The sequence below is a fragment of the Lepus europaeus genome, chromosome 8 (genome assembly GCF_033115175.1).
Source record: "Lepus europaeus isolate LE1 chromosome 8, mLepTim1.pri, whole genome shotgun sequence".
Taxonomy (NCBI): domain Eukaryota; kingdom Metazoa; phylum Chordata; class Mammalia; order Lagomorpha; family Leporidae; genus Lepus; species Lepus europaeus.
Window position 1 is genome coordinate 3,239,516 of NC_084834.1, and position 15,124 is coordinate 3,254,639.

The following is a 15,124-nucleotide window of genomic DNA, read 5'->3' on the forward strand; positions in this document are numbered from 1 at the left end:
TGAAAATCATCATGTACTTAGGTAGCAAAGAGTATCTCACAGAAAACACCTTGAGACCAGTGTGGTAGATTCATACTAATAATTAGATATGGCCAGTTTGAGATTTAATCAAACACTTGGGTAGCCTTGAATTGTCAAAACCATTTAACACATCTGTTTTACTATTGGAATTATACCCTAAAATAGTAACCCTAATGTAGGGAAAAATATAAGGCCTATTATGCACATAGATGTTCGTGCCAAGAGTTATCTGTAGCATGAAAATAAAGAGAAATGGAAAACTAACACATTTTAGATTTCTCCTCATTAGTAGAATGGAGCAACATTTGAAATTTTTCATGTTCTACTAGACCCTGGTTTGAGTGTCTTGAAGCACCAGTTTACAAATTAATAGTTGCAAAACTCAAGAGTGCACAAGCGAAGTGATTGTCCATTATGAGGATGTTAAGTTGTTGACCTGATAAGGAAATGAGCATCAGGCATGATTCTGTTAGCATTCTGCTACTAATTGTTCTGTTGCTGGCCAGTTTGAGTTGGTTATACACTTGTAGTCATTTACCTTTCTTACTGGTAGAAATCCAATTAGATTCTGGTTTCCTGGGGTCATGGCCTGGCTCTGCATAATCACAATGTGACTAGAGGAATTTATATTGCAGATTTAACTTAGAGTATATGAGCAAGGTAACATAAAAATACCATCTATTTCCCAGAAAATGTGAAATATAGCCATAAAAATTGTATTTCAATTTTATCAACCTTTTAAATGAAGGTAAAGTAGATATAACACATTCAACATTTGTTGATTTTTAAATTTTTTTTCTCTACTTCCAAATCAATACACAGAAAAGAATTTTTAATTAAGGGTATGAGTTGTAATGAAAACAGAACTCTCAGCTAGGTGGGGGCAATGACAAATATAACAAAGATTTGAAAATAAATTTTTGGTTAAATAATTTATACTTTTCTGATTAGAGTGTTAATTGATAAGTGATTTGGTGCTTTTATGTTTTGAGATTATCTTATTTACTATGAACTAAGTAGTAACTAACCCCGGAGGCACAGGCAGTTAAAACCAAAATTAACATGTGGGATTGCATCAAATTGAGAAGTTTCTGTACTTCAAAAGAAACAGTCAGGAAAGTGAAGAGGCAACCAACAGAATTGGAAACAATATTTGCAAACTATGCAACAGATAAAGGGTTAATAAACAGAATCTCCAAGGAAATCAAGAGACTCCACAACAACAAAACAAACGACCCACTTAAGAGATGGGCCAAGGACCTCAATAGACATTTTTCGAAAGTGGAAATCCAAATGGCCAACAGACACATGAAAAAATGTTCAAGATCACTAGCCATCAGAGAAATGCAAATCAAAACCACAATGAGGTTTCACCTCACCCCAGGTAGAATGGCTCACATCCAGAAATCTACCAACAACAGATACTGGAGAGGATGTGGGGAAAAAGGGACACTAACCCACTGTTGGTGGGAATGCAAACTGGTTAAGCCACTATGGAAGTCAGTCTGGAGATTCCTCAGAAACCTGAACATAACCCTACCATACAACCCAGCCATCCCACTCCTTGGAATTTACACAAAGGAAATTAAATTGGCAAACAAAAAAGCCATCTGCACGTTAATGTTTATTGCAGCTCAATTCACAAAAGCTAAGACCTGGAACCAACCCAAATGCCCATCAACACTAGACTGGATAAAGAAATTATGGGACATGTACTCCATAGAATACTATACAGCAGTAAGAAACAATGAAACCTGGTCATTTGCAACAAGATGGAGCAATCTGGAACACATCATGCTGAGTGAAATAAGCCAGTCCAAAAGAGACAAATATCATATGTTCTCCCTGATTGGTGACAACTAACCGAGCACCAAAAAGGAAACCTGTTAAAGTGAGATGGACACTTTGAGAAACAGTGACTTGATCATCCCTTGCCCTGTTGATGAACAACTTAATACTTTATCCCTTTTAGTATTTTTTGTTCTACTTAATACTATTGGTTGAACTCTGTAATTAATACACAATTATTCTTAAGTGTTGAAATTTAACTAAAGTGATCCCTGTTAAATATAAGAGTGGGAATAAGAGAGGGAGGAGATATACAATTTGGGACATGCTCAATTCGACGTGCCCCAAATGGTACAGTTAGAAATGTGCAAGGGGATTGCAATGCAATCCCATCAAGGTAGCATGTACCAATGCCATCTCACTAGTCCAAGTGATCAATTTCTGTTCACAATTGATCATAATGATAGGATTAAGAGTCCAAGGGACACGTAAATAAGACTAGTGGCTGCAAATACTAACAGAATAAAAAAGGAGAGAACGATCCAACATGGGAAGGGGGAGACACAGCAGACTCATAGAATGGCAGATGTCCTAAACAACACTCTGGCCTCAGAATCAGCCTTTAAGGCATTCGGATCTGGCTGAAGAGCCAATGACAGTATTTTAGGCATGGAAAGCCAAAACACTGTGGGGGGAAAAAAAAAAAAAAACCTAAATGAAAGATCTCTGTGAGTGAGATCCCAGTGGAAAGAACGGGGCCATCAAAGAAGGAGGTACCTTTCTCTGAAGGGAGGAGAGAACTTCCACTTTGACTATGATCTTGTCTAAATATGATCAGAGTCGGTCATCTCAAAAGGCCTCCATAGCCTTGGCAACTCATGACAAGAGCCTAGGGTGATTACTGACACCATAAACAAGAGTATCAATTTGTTAAGTCAAAAACAGAAGTCACTGTGCACTTACTCCTCATGTAGGATCTCTGTCCTAAATGTACTGTACATTGTAAATTAATGCTATAACTAGTACTCAAACAGTATTTTATACTTTGTGTTTCTGTGTGGGTGCAAACTGTTGAAAGCTTTACTTAATATATGCTAAATTGATCTTCTGTATATAAAGATAATTGAAAAATGAATCTTGATGTGAGTGGAGTGGGAAAGGGAGCGGGAGAGGGGAGGGTTGTAGGTGGGAAGGAAGTTATGGGGGGGGGGAAGCCATTGTAATCCATAAGCTGTACTTTGGATATTGATATATATTAAATAAAAGTTAAAAAAGAAAATATTTTTTGGTTAAATAATTTATACTTTTCTAATTAGAGTGGTAATTTGATAAATGATTTGGTGCTTTCACGCTTTGAGATTATCTTATTTACTATGAACTAAGTAGAATTAAATTTGTATCACATAGTTAAACGAAAAAATAATAAATGATTGCATAATCAAATCACCCCAAGAGAAATATTGTTACTTTAGGTCAAGGTATATGTTTTCTAGATGAACAGGTTTTTTGTTTTTTTGTTTGTTTTTTATAATTATGATCTCTGCTTTTGAAGAGAAACCAGAATGACAAAGACATTCAAATAATGGATGCTGTGGACATTGACAGGCTACATTGCCAATTTATTTTTGTGTAATAGAAGTTTTGAGTTTGTGTTTAAGTAGAATTCAGTGCCCTACACGCTATTGAAGGAGCTATGCCAAGATTTCCTTTTGTATTATGTTCTTCATTAAAATTTAGTTCCTATTTTCATTTTTATGACGGGGAAAATGCATTGTGAATACTTATCAATAGCAAAATATCATGCAAAACAATGATCTCCCTTTTGTGGAACTTCTGCTACCACCATGGTTTTACTCTTGTTAGTCAAAGACAGAAAGCATAGCCCATACTTACTTTCTTTAGTACGAAGCGATCTTGAGATTCTTTGCAAATACAAGAGCAAGCTGGCCATTTTTCCTTAAGAAAAATTCTGACAATAGGTGCAAGCCATTACAATAAAGAGGAAAACTTTTATCCTTTTAATGTGTGTTCCACAAAGTGTTCTTAGAAGGGGAGAGAGAAAGAGAAAGGAGAGAGAGAGAGAGCAAGAGAGAAAGAGAGGCTAATGTTTGCTTTTTCCTTGTCACTATCTCACTGTCTCTATACCTACAGCTAAATATGCAAAAGTAAAAATAAAATAAAAACTTAAATGATTGGGGAAATTATCATATAATTACTTCTACAACTTGAGGATTGGGGCAAGCATTTCAACTAGTGATTAAGACACCTGATAAGACACACTAATCGAATAGGGAGCCCCTGGATCTGATCCTCAGCTGGCCCCTGACTCTAGTTTCCTGTGACGCAGATCCTGAGAGACAGTGGCTGTGGTCATGGCACTGGCTTCCTGCTGGCCAATGGGAGACCTAAACTGAGTTCCTGAATCCCAGCTTTGGTCTGGCCTGGCTGTGTGGCTGTTGCAGGTATCTCCGGCATAAACTACCACATGTAAGATTTCGGTCTGTTTCTTCCCCTCTCCTTTTCTCTGTCTCTCAAAAATACAAAACAAAATAAAACCTTTCAGTATCATGCTACATACAGACAAAACTCACTCTTCACGAGGAAATGAAAATGAGAAATAGAATTTAAGAGTCAATGGGCACAAAATATTATACTTATTAGTAAATAAATGAATTTTAGCAGCAATATTGGATCCTCACTATAAAAGAAATCATTGGGATCTTGGCAAAACTATACATCACTAAATATAAAGAAAAATGAATCGCTATAAGTTTCTTAACTACATTTTACTTACAGTATCACCTTAGCAACAAGCTGTTGTGCACGTCCAAAATAAATGCTGACAAAAAGTACTAAATAATTCCAGAGCAAAGGTAGTAATTCAGATCTCTCTTCCCCCAGGATGTCGTTTGCAAAGAGTATGTGAAATACTTCCTCCATCTGAGCCTGTATTAATAAACATGATTGAAGTAATCTCAAATTCTAATTTTCCAGTAAGCACAAACTCTACATGGGGTATTCTCCCGTATTATTTGCTCTAAGCATGCTTCTATTTTTTGGAATATCTCAAACATGCATTTTCCAAATCCTCAACAATACTCTTTGGATCAAGCATAATAATTTGTGTGAGAAGTCTTCCAAAAGTGTTCGTGGAATATGCATGTTATGAAAAAACTACCCAGGTTTTCAAAATTCCTTCAACAAAGTAAGTTTATTTTTAGTTCTATTTCCTACAAACATTTAGAAGTACTCTCATTTTTTCCATGAAGAAATAAGATGGGAAAGTAAACACCACTTGTCTAAGAAACTTTATCAGATTATTCTATGTTTTCAGTGACCCAATTTGGTATCTTCAGTTATTCTCAACTTCAACTGTAAATTAAACGTTGGAGGGGGTGAATTTTTCACTCCTTCCTTTCTTTAGGATAAATCATCTATTCTTATTCTAGTAAGACATTCTTAGTGACTGCAATTGTTTGTAAGTCTGTTGTTTAAATTTGGTTAAAAGGAAATTTTCTTTATTCATTGTGTCTCAAATATAAAGAGTATATCAATATTATTTTATTTATTTATTTATTTATTTATTTATTTATTTATTTATTCTTTGACAGGCAGAGTGGACAGAGAGAGAGAGAGACAGAGAGAAAGGTCTTCCTTTTTGCCGTTGCTTCACCCTCCAATGCCGCTGCGGCCGGTGCATCATGCTGATCCGAAGCCAGGAGCCAGGTGCTTCTCCTTGTCTCCCATGTGGGTGCAGGGCCCAAGCACTTGGGCCATCCTCCACTGCCTTCCCGGGCCATAGCAGAGAGCTGGCCTGGAAGAGGGGCAACCGGGATAGAATCCGGCGCCCCAACCGGGACTAGAATCCGGTGTGCCAGTGCCACAAGGCAGAGGGTTAGTCTGTTGAGCCACGGCGCCAGCCAATATTATTATTTTTATAGAACACATTATTTTCAGTGTTTTTAATGCTGTGCTCTTTGCTAAAGATACCATCACTGTGCACGTGTAACTGCACAGTTTAATGAAAAACCTAATCTTATTTCATTTTCAAATACATTAGTCCTTATAATCTACAGTGTCTTTGTTATTTGCAATATTGTTGTCTTGTCTAATTATTAGAGTACCTATTTCATTGAAAGCTATATTTATACTCATCAAAAGCTTGGCCCTCAGTTGCCATAGTACACCCTTAATGTTTGCAATTAATTCATCTAAATAATAAGGCTCATTTAAATTGAAATCACAGATTATAGCCTTTATTACCTTGCAGTAAAATGTTCATTACATCTCAAATATATATCCAAAGGAGGACTGAGAAATTTTCATATAATGTTTACAATAGAGTGCATATGATTATCACTATTATGCTAATGAGAAAACTGGGATAAGAGAATAAGTTAGACTGAGCAAATTCATTTTACTCTTATATATAAAGTTTGGGTTCAGACTCAGATCTATGTTCAATTCAAAATCCATCCTAGTTGAAGAACACATGCATTTAAGAATAGACTCTCACCAATCGTCTTCCTCCCTCCTTCCTTTTCTGGAGGGGTGTTAACAACTTTGTGGAATGTGTAGATAATGTGGTCAGTTTCAGATGTGTGGAGGTTTCTGTTTAGACCAGAATGTCAATACTATAAAATTTAAAGCAGCTCCTTCACTAAATCACTGTTATGAATAAAAATAAGGTGCCCTGTACATATTTAAAGAATATAAAATATTGAAATTTTATTGAGGTTATTTCCAAAATATCAGTATTTATAGAAAATTTCTTTTTTTTTTAAATCTTTCATCCAAAGTATATATTTAATTACATCTGTAAAATCCTATTGCTTTGACACAAAAGGAAAAAATGGATTTTCAGTGCTGACGTCTCAAGATAAAATAAGTTTACTAGTCACCTCTTCCATAGGCAAGGGGCCAGTTCTGACCCTGTTTCTGTCTTTTCTTCTCCATTGGCAGCATATGTAAATATTCTACATCTTCTATTATCTTTCGTCTACCATTAAGTGTCTTTGTATGACACTCTGTTTTGTTTCCTTTAACTTACATTTTAAGTAAATAGGGCTGCTACTGCAGCTTTCTTTAGACTTACATTTGTGCATTGTTTTTCTACCATGTAAAACTCTTTCTGTATCCTTTTTAACTTTTCAGTATAGACACTGCAATTTAGAATGTTTTATGTGTAAAATTTCATTTTCCTTATCTTTTAATGCATGCATTTAAATTGTTTACATTGTTGGAATTACCATAATACTAATAATTATTCATTCTTTTATTTCATGCTCCATATTTAAATCATTACATTTTGAGTAATATTTTTTCCTGCCAGATATTTACTGGGAAAAATGTGTTTTCTGCTGATGAAATTTGTTCTCAGCTTTTGAGTTTGAGCATAGTCTTTAATTTAAGCATCACTGTTTTTCCTATTAGTTAAAAATTATTGGCAATTACATTGTCTTCCTAATTACAAAATTCTTTTTCTTAAATGCCTTATTTATTTATTTAAAAGGCACAATTACAGAGAGAGGGAGAGACAGAGAGAGAGAAAGATCTTCCATCCTCTGGTTCACCCCCCCCAAATGGCTACAGTGACAGAAGTTGGGCCAATCCGAAGCAAGGAGCCAGGAACTTCTTCTTGGCTCCCACATGCGTGCAGAGGACCAAGCACTTGGGTCATTTTCAACTGCTTTCCCAGGCCATAGCAGAGAGCTGGATTGGAAGTGGAACAGCCGAGACAGGAACCAGCACTCATATGGGATTCTGGCGACCCAGGCAGAGGTTTAACCTACTGCCCATGGCTCCAGCCCCTAATTACAAAATTACAAACAGTTTTCTGTTTATTTAGTTCTTGTAACCATCATTCCATTAACTGGAAACAAAAGATTCCAGTGCACACATTTTTATTTTATTTTTTTTACATGGAGACTGGAAACTCTAAAATCAAGGTACTGACACATCTGTTGTCTTGGAAGAACTTGGTTTCTGCTTCTTTGGATTCTGCCTTGAGCATTAACTTCTTCCAGAGTGGACAAACACTGTGTCCTACTTGGTAGAAGGGCAAACGGCCTCACTCATTTGCACCAGTTCCTTTATGAAATCCAGGATTCTGGATTCCATTCCTAAGTAAAGTCCTCATGTCCTAGGCACCACCTTTTAACTCTGCTGCATTAAATTACAACATGAATTTTGGTGGGGACACAAACATTCAAACTGTTTGAGTGTCCTGATGAATTATTGTGACTCTTTTCTGTCCACACTGATTTTCTTATCAAACATTTCCAGGCCACACCATGCACCATGTCTCCTTAAGCTGTGTTTTCTTTCTTTATGTGGCCGGGCTGAGGGTTCTTTTCAAACCTTCTGTTTATTCTTTGATTTAAAAAATTCTTTAATTATTTTCTCTCTTCTCTTGCTTTACTAAGACAGTCAAGTCTCACCTACATTTTTCTCAGGTATTTCTTAGGCTGAATATGCTAGTTCATCACTCACAAGTCATTACTCCCACAAAGTGTTGGGACAAAATCACAGTGCAGCAAGGTTGATAATAAAGATGATCTTCCATCCATGTTCCTCATCTCCATCTGACAGCTCATCAGAATGCCTTTACCGTCTACGTGTTTACCAATGTGGTAATCTTGACCACTTAATGATTTTTGAAAACATCTGGAATGTCTCCCAGCTCTCCTCTTCCGAGTAGCCTTTCAAAGCCTCACGTTTCCCAATTCCAAAGTTGCTTCCACAGCTTAGGTATTTTTATTGCAGCATCCTACTTTTCAGTATCAGTTTCAGCAAGCTTGTGTCTGAGTCCATTCCTGCTGCTAAAATAATATATCTGGGTTGGGTAATTTACAAAGAACAGAAATCTATTTTGCAGGGTTCTGGATTCTGGCAGTCCAAGGTCAGAATATCAGCAGGTTCAGTGTTTGGTGAGGCCCCAGTCTCTGCTTCCTGTTTGGCACACTGAACACTGCTATCCCTGGAGACTGGGAATGGCGCATCCTCACATGGTGGAGAGGATGTAAGAGGAAGACTGTCTAGTTGCTTCCCTCCACCCCTTTGATAAGGCTGCTGTTCCCCTTGTTGAGGACGGAGGCTTGAGATTGAATTTCTACCTAAATATCTCATGTCCTGACACTCATTTTTCTCTTTTCTTCTTTCATGTAATTCAAATAATATCGGAGTAAATTCTAAACATTAGCTCATAGGACTACAAAGATTTGGTCATTTCTGATTCAATCATTTCCTCGAAGAAGTTCCAGTCTGGCAAATTGTGCTGCTTTAGCTTAAAGGTCACTTCTGCCAACTCGGGTCTTTTTTGAGGTTATCAAATTTTTTCATCATTTCATTTTAAAGTTCTACAACTTAATTGTATTCTGTGTAGTCATTTTCCTTTTCCCTTTACATTGTATATCCTCTCATGCGTTATTGGCATATTTTTCTGTATGCATTTAAAGATGTTTCCTTTACCTGTGAGCATATTGACAACACGGTTTTTCAAAACTGTGTTTACTCAAAATCTGGTTCTACTTCTAATCAATTCCTGTTGACTGCATTATTTCCCTAAGGTAGTTTAATGATTTGTATGGCTTTTTTAATATCTAGTAATTTTAGTGATAAATTAGCATGTAACAATTTGGAATGTTTCTGGAGTCTCATTGTAGTTATTTTGTTCATTTTTATTATGACTTGCTGTTGTTCTAGTAGGTAATTAGCTTGTACGCCTTTAAACTGTGGAATCTATGTACTCAGCTATGAAGATTCTTGGTAGTTACATTTTCTTTTCCCTTTTTCTTATTTAGTGCTATATTTCCTGGTCTTTAAAAAAGTCTTCTTGTCAATTGAGTTGTTTATTAATCACCTACGTTTCGGGAAACCTTCATTTTCAACTGAAGCTCCATCCTAGTTGAATAAAAAATTCAGTCAAGAAGAAGCAGGCTCCCAAATCATCTAGAGATCAGGTTTCCTTTCTAAGAGTTGACTCTGGGGATGGCGCTGTGGCATAGAGGGTAAAGCTACCACCTGCAGCGCCAGCACCCCATATGGGCACTGGTTGGAGTCCTGGCTGCTCCATTTCCAATCCAGCTCTCTGCTGTGGCCTGGGAAGGCAGTGGAGGATGGCATAAGTCCTTGGGCCCTGCACCCGTGTGGAGGAGGATCCTGGCCCCTGGCTCTGGATCAGCTCAGCTCTGGCCATTGTGGCCATTTGGGGAGTGAACCAGCAGATGAAAGACATATTCATTCATTGATTCATTCTCTCTCTCTCTCTCTCTCTCTCTCTCTCTCTCTCTCTCTCTTCTGCCTCTCGGTAACTGCCCATCAAATAGATAAATAACTCTTAAAAAAGAATAGACTCTCTATGTTCCTGAATCCGTATAGAGGAAATACATGAAATGTGTATTCTTGAATGAAAATTTAAAAAGACGAGAGTAGACTCTTATTGGTTAATTTCACTTTGCCTATCTCTCTTCCTCTTTATGTCTGCCTCTTTTTTTTTGGGGGGGGGGGCGGGGGGTTGGGAGGTTGAGACGCTTTTTGAATCTGAGATAATATGGTCAGTCTGAAATGTGTGCAGTTTTGTGTCTATACCAGAATGAACTTATTATAAAGTAAAATTTAAAACATCTAGTTTCTTTTATGTTTCCCATTTTCTCCTTAATCTACATACTCTGATCCTTAGTTTAGAAATGTCACTGAAATGTATTCCCATGAGGTTTCTAAACTACTTCAACCCCTTCTGTTACCAAAACATCCACTGGCAGGCACACGTACCCCACAAAATCTCCTTGAAAGAATATTCCATTTTTTAATATTATATATATATATCTATATATAATATATATATAGATATATATAATATATATCTATATATAATATATAATATATCTATATCTATATCTATAATATTCTTTCTCTCTTTCTTTCTCTCTTTCTCTCTCTCTCAACTCCGCCTGTCAAAAAAAAAAAAAAGACACTTGGGATGAATACATTCCATTTAAAAAAATAGTATCTCATACTTGAAATAAAAGGACTGGGAGGTAAATTCATTTGCGCAATACCAAAGGTAACACAGCTAGTCCTTCACAGTTACAATTTTAATTCAGTTCAGATACTTATTTGAAAGGCCCAACAATAATAAGGGAAGGGGGAGAGAGAGAGAGAGAGAGAGTTTACTCCCCAAATGCCTGCAACAGCCAGGTCTGGGCGAAGCAGAGCTAGGAGATTCATCGTGGTTTCCCACATGGGTGGCAGTGGCCCGGATACTGACGCCATCGTCTCTTCCTTTCCCGGTGAATTAGCAGCTGCATTAGATGTGGAGTAGCTAGGACTTGAACTGGCACCCCTGTATGAGATGCCAGAATTCCAAGTGCCATTGTAACTTGCTGTGTCTCATCAGCCTCCTCATTTCTTTCCAGTATAATTTTTTAACAATTGACTTACTTATTTGAAAGGCAAAGGGACAGAGAAAAAGATTGTGTGTCCACCCATTGGTTCTCTCCCCAAATGCCTGTCAGGTAAGGCCAGGCCAAGCTGACGCCGGAGCCAGGAATTCCATCCAGGTCTCCCTTGGGCCATCCTCTGCTGCCTTCCTGGGAGCACTATCAGAAGTGGAGCAGCCGGAACCTGAACCAGAGCTCTGTTGTGGAATGCCTGCACTGAAAGCAGCAGCTTAATCCACTGTGCCACAATGCTGGCTCCCAATCTAAAATTTTTACTTCAGGCTGGCGCCGTGGCTCAACAGGCTAATCCTCCGCCTAGCGGCGCCGGCACACCGGGTTCTAGTCCCGGTCGGGGCACTGGATTCTGTCCAGGTTGCTCTTCTTCCAGGCCAGCTCTCTGCTGTGGCCCGGGAGTGCAGTGGAGGATGGCCCAGGTGCTTGGGCCCTGCACCCGCATGGGAGACCAGGAGGAAGCACCTGGCTTCTGGCTTCGGATCGGCGCAGTGCACCAGCTGTAGCAGCCATTTGTGGGGTGAACCAATGGAAAAGGAAGACCTCTCTCTTCTTTCTCTCTTTCTTTCTCTCTTTCTCTCTCTCTCAACTCCGCCTGTCAAAAAAAAAAAAAGACACTTGGGATGAATACATTCCATTTAAAAAAATAGTATCTCATACTTGAAATAAAAGGACTGGGAGGTAAATTCATTTGCGCAATACCAAAGGTAACACAGCTAGTCCTTCACAGTTACAATTTTAATTCAGTTCAGATACATGCAGAGCATCCTTTCTGAAGCACCCTTCTTTAGTACCAAGGATCTGAAACTACAAAGCTTGGTAACAATTAATTTTTAATAAAACTGTGATTAGTCATCTACAGCCCCTATGTACCAATCTCTTGTAAATCATAAAATTAAAATGATATACAAATAGACAAAATATCCTCTTTTTGTGAAGCCAATATCGCATTTATCTAAACACAGTAACTATAATTAATCACAATAAACATTAATAATGTTCATTACACTAGTTAATGAATTTGGTATTTTATTCTTAAAATGAAGTCTAAACAGTAGTTATTGTTATTCTCTAGTTACATATGATTAAAGTAGGGTTCTCTCTATGGAAAAGGAAGACCTTTCTCTCTGTCTCTCTCTCACTGTCCACTCTGCCTGTCAAGAAAGAAAGAAAGAGAGAGACAGAGAGAAAGAGAGAAAGAGAGAAAGATAGATTCTCTTAGGATTTTATAATGACTTTAATTGCCATATTCCTAAATTTAGAATGTCATTCCTAGCACAACTATTAGCACTGAACTGTATAATATACGTTGCTTTAATTGCTTGAATTACAGTGTGCTGTAAAGGAGCCAAAATGTTACTTTCCCAGTGTTACTTACTAGTTGGGAGGGAACTTCCAAAGAATAGATTAACAAGAGAAAAATGAACAAGTTCATTAACACATGAGGACACATCATATAAGAAAAATCTCAAGAAAAAGTCATTCCAGTCACTGGCCTAGAGTTCTCAGATAGAAACAATTTTTTAAAAGATTGGGTTTGTGAAGAATCACAAGACAAGGTGGAGTGATTTTAGGTTTCCAAGGATGGGAAACTGTAGGCAGGTGAACACATGGGAGAAAAAGAATGGAGTCAGGTTCCTCTGGTGCCAGCTGTGGGCTGGTCTGAGTCTAGAGTTGATCCATTAGAGGATAATTTATATCCTACATTGATGCAAAAATTGGAGAGACTCTTCTTAAGAAGTTGCTTTGCAATTGTCATTAGTTTAACATATTTTTAAAGACTTACTTGTTTATTTGAAAGGCAGAGTTACAGAGAGAAGGAGAGAGAAATCTTCCATCGGCTGTTCACTCCCCAATATTTGCATTGGCTGGTGCAGGGCCAAACTGAAGCCAGGAGGGTCTCCCACGTGGGTGCAGGGGCCCTAGACTTGGGCTCTCTTGTATTGTTTTCCCAGGCACATTAGCAGGAAGCTGGATCAGAAGTGGGGCAGCTAGGACTCAAACTGTTGCTCATATGGGATGCCGGCACTGGAGGGAACAGTTTATCCACTGCACCACAGTGCTGGCCCCAATTCAACATAATTTTTACAGTAATGAGGTAGCATATTTTGGAGTCCAATAGTTTGGGTTCCATAAATACATAAAATATACAATTGTAGAGCAAAATATTATGAGGCTATGCTAATATTGGGGAAAAGCTATTCTCTAGATAAATAGGTTAAAAGGTAAATCCTATCTTAGTAGAGTTCAAAAATCGTTATTCATAGAAAATGGTTATGTAAAGGTCTCACTAACAGAACAGTGATCAGTTGAGGACTGCAGTACTGATTGATTAGAATAATTGATCGGTCTTTGGATATGTTTAATGGATGTGAAGTGTGGAGACAAGAAGTTTGAAAATTGTTACTTTATAAAAATCCATAGATTTTTTATTTATTTATTTTTAAATTTTTGACAGGCAGAGTGGACAGTGTGAGAGTGAGACAGAGAGAAAGGTCTTCCTTTGCCGTTGGTTCACCCTCCAATGGCCGCCACGGCCGGTGCACCGCGCTGATCCGAAGCCAGGAGCCAGGTGCTTCTCCTGGTCTCCCATGGGGTGCAGGGCACAAGCACTTGGGCCATCCTCCACTGCACTCCCGGGCCACAGCAGAGAGCTGGCCTGGAGGAGGGGCAACCGGGACAGAATCTGGCGCCCCCAACCGGGACTAGAACCCAGTGTGCCGGCGCCGCAAGGCGGAGGATTAGCCTAGTGAGCCGCGGCGCCAGCTTGAAATCCATAGATTTTTAAGGTGTCAATAACAGAAAAAAGAATCTAAGGAAGAAAAAGTAAACACGAATAGCAAGACACATGAACAGAGACATCAGGACAAAGTGCAAATATCATCAAGTAAGATCAGAGGGAAATGGAACGATGGAAGACATACTAAGTTCACTCAAGAAATCACCTCTTGGGGCAGCACTGTGGTGCAGAGGATTAGGCCACCACCTATAGCACTGACATCTCATGTGGGTACCAGGTCCACCCTAACTGCTCCACTATGAACCAGTTTCCTGTTGATGGCCTGTGAAAGGAAGCAGAGGATGGCTCAATTCCTTGAGCTCTTATCCATGTGGGAGACCCAGAGGAAGCTCCCAACCCCTGGCTTCAGCCAGACTCAGCACTGGCCGTTGAGTCCATTTGGAGAGTGGACCAGAAGATGGACAATATCTGTCTGTTTTCTCTCTTTAACTCTGCCTTTCAAATAAATAAATCTTTTTTAAAAATAAAATGAATCATCTCTTCCTACACTGCTATTGGATGTTTGTACAGAAAAAAAAAATCGGCCAGAGCCAATTTGTCAAGTTCTAAACATATAAACAAGTTCTTGAAATTCCAGTTTTTTCCAATGTTTCTCCATTGATCAATTAGCATGTTTCTCAATTCATTTTAAACTGAGAGTAAATGAAGAAGATGTAGTCTGAATCACTGGACAAGTGGAGAAGAAGTTCTCTCAACTCTACTATTTTTCCTTTTCTTTCCATTTACAATCCATTTGCCCCAAATTACTTGCAAAATAAAAATAATGATACATAAACATAAGCATTTTAACTGATTTCTCTTGAGGAGTTAATGTTCCTAGCAAATATTACCATACAATTAGCAATTTTAGAACAAAGGTATGTGGTATAGTTAACTGAAAATGAACCTAACATTTCCCAAATAGGAAAATTGCATCATTTGATTAGTGTGCTGTTTGCAATTGAATAGACAAATATCTTTAATATTCTTCTCTCTTCAAATTGTAAGATATGAAATATATATATAAGGGCCTGACTATACTATGCTGATATTTAAGAATTACTCTGGGACAAGTTTTAATGTA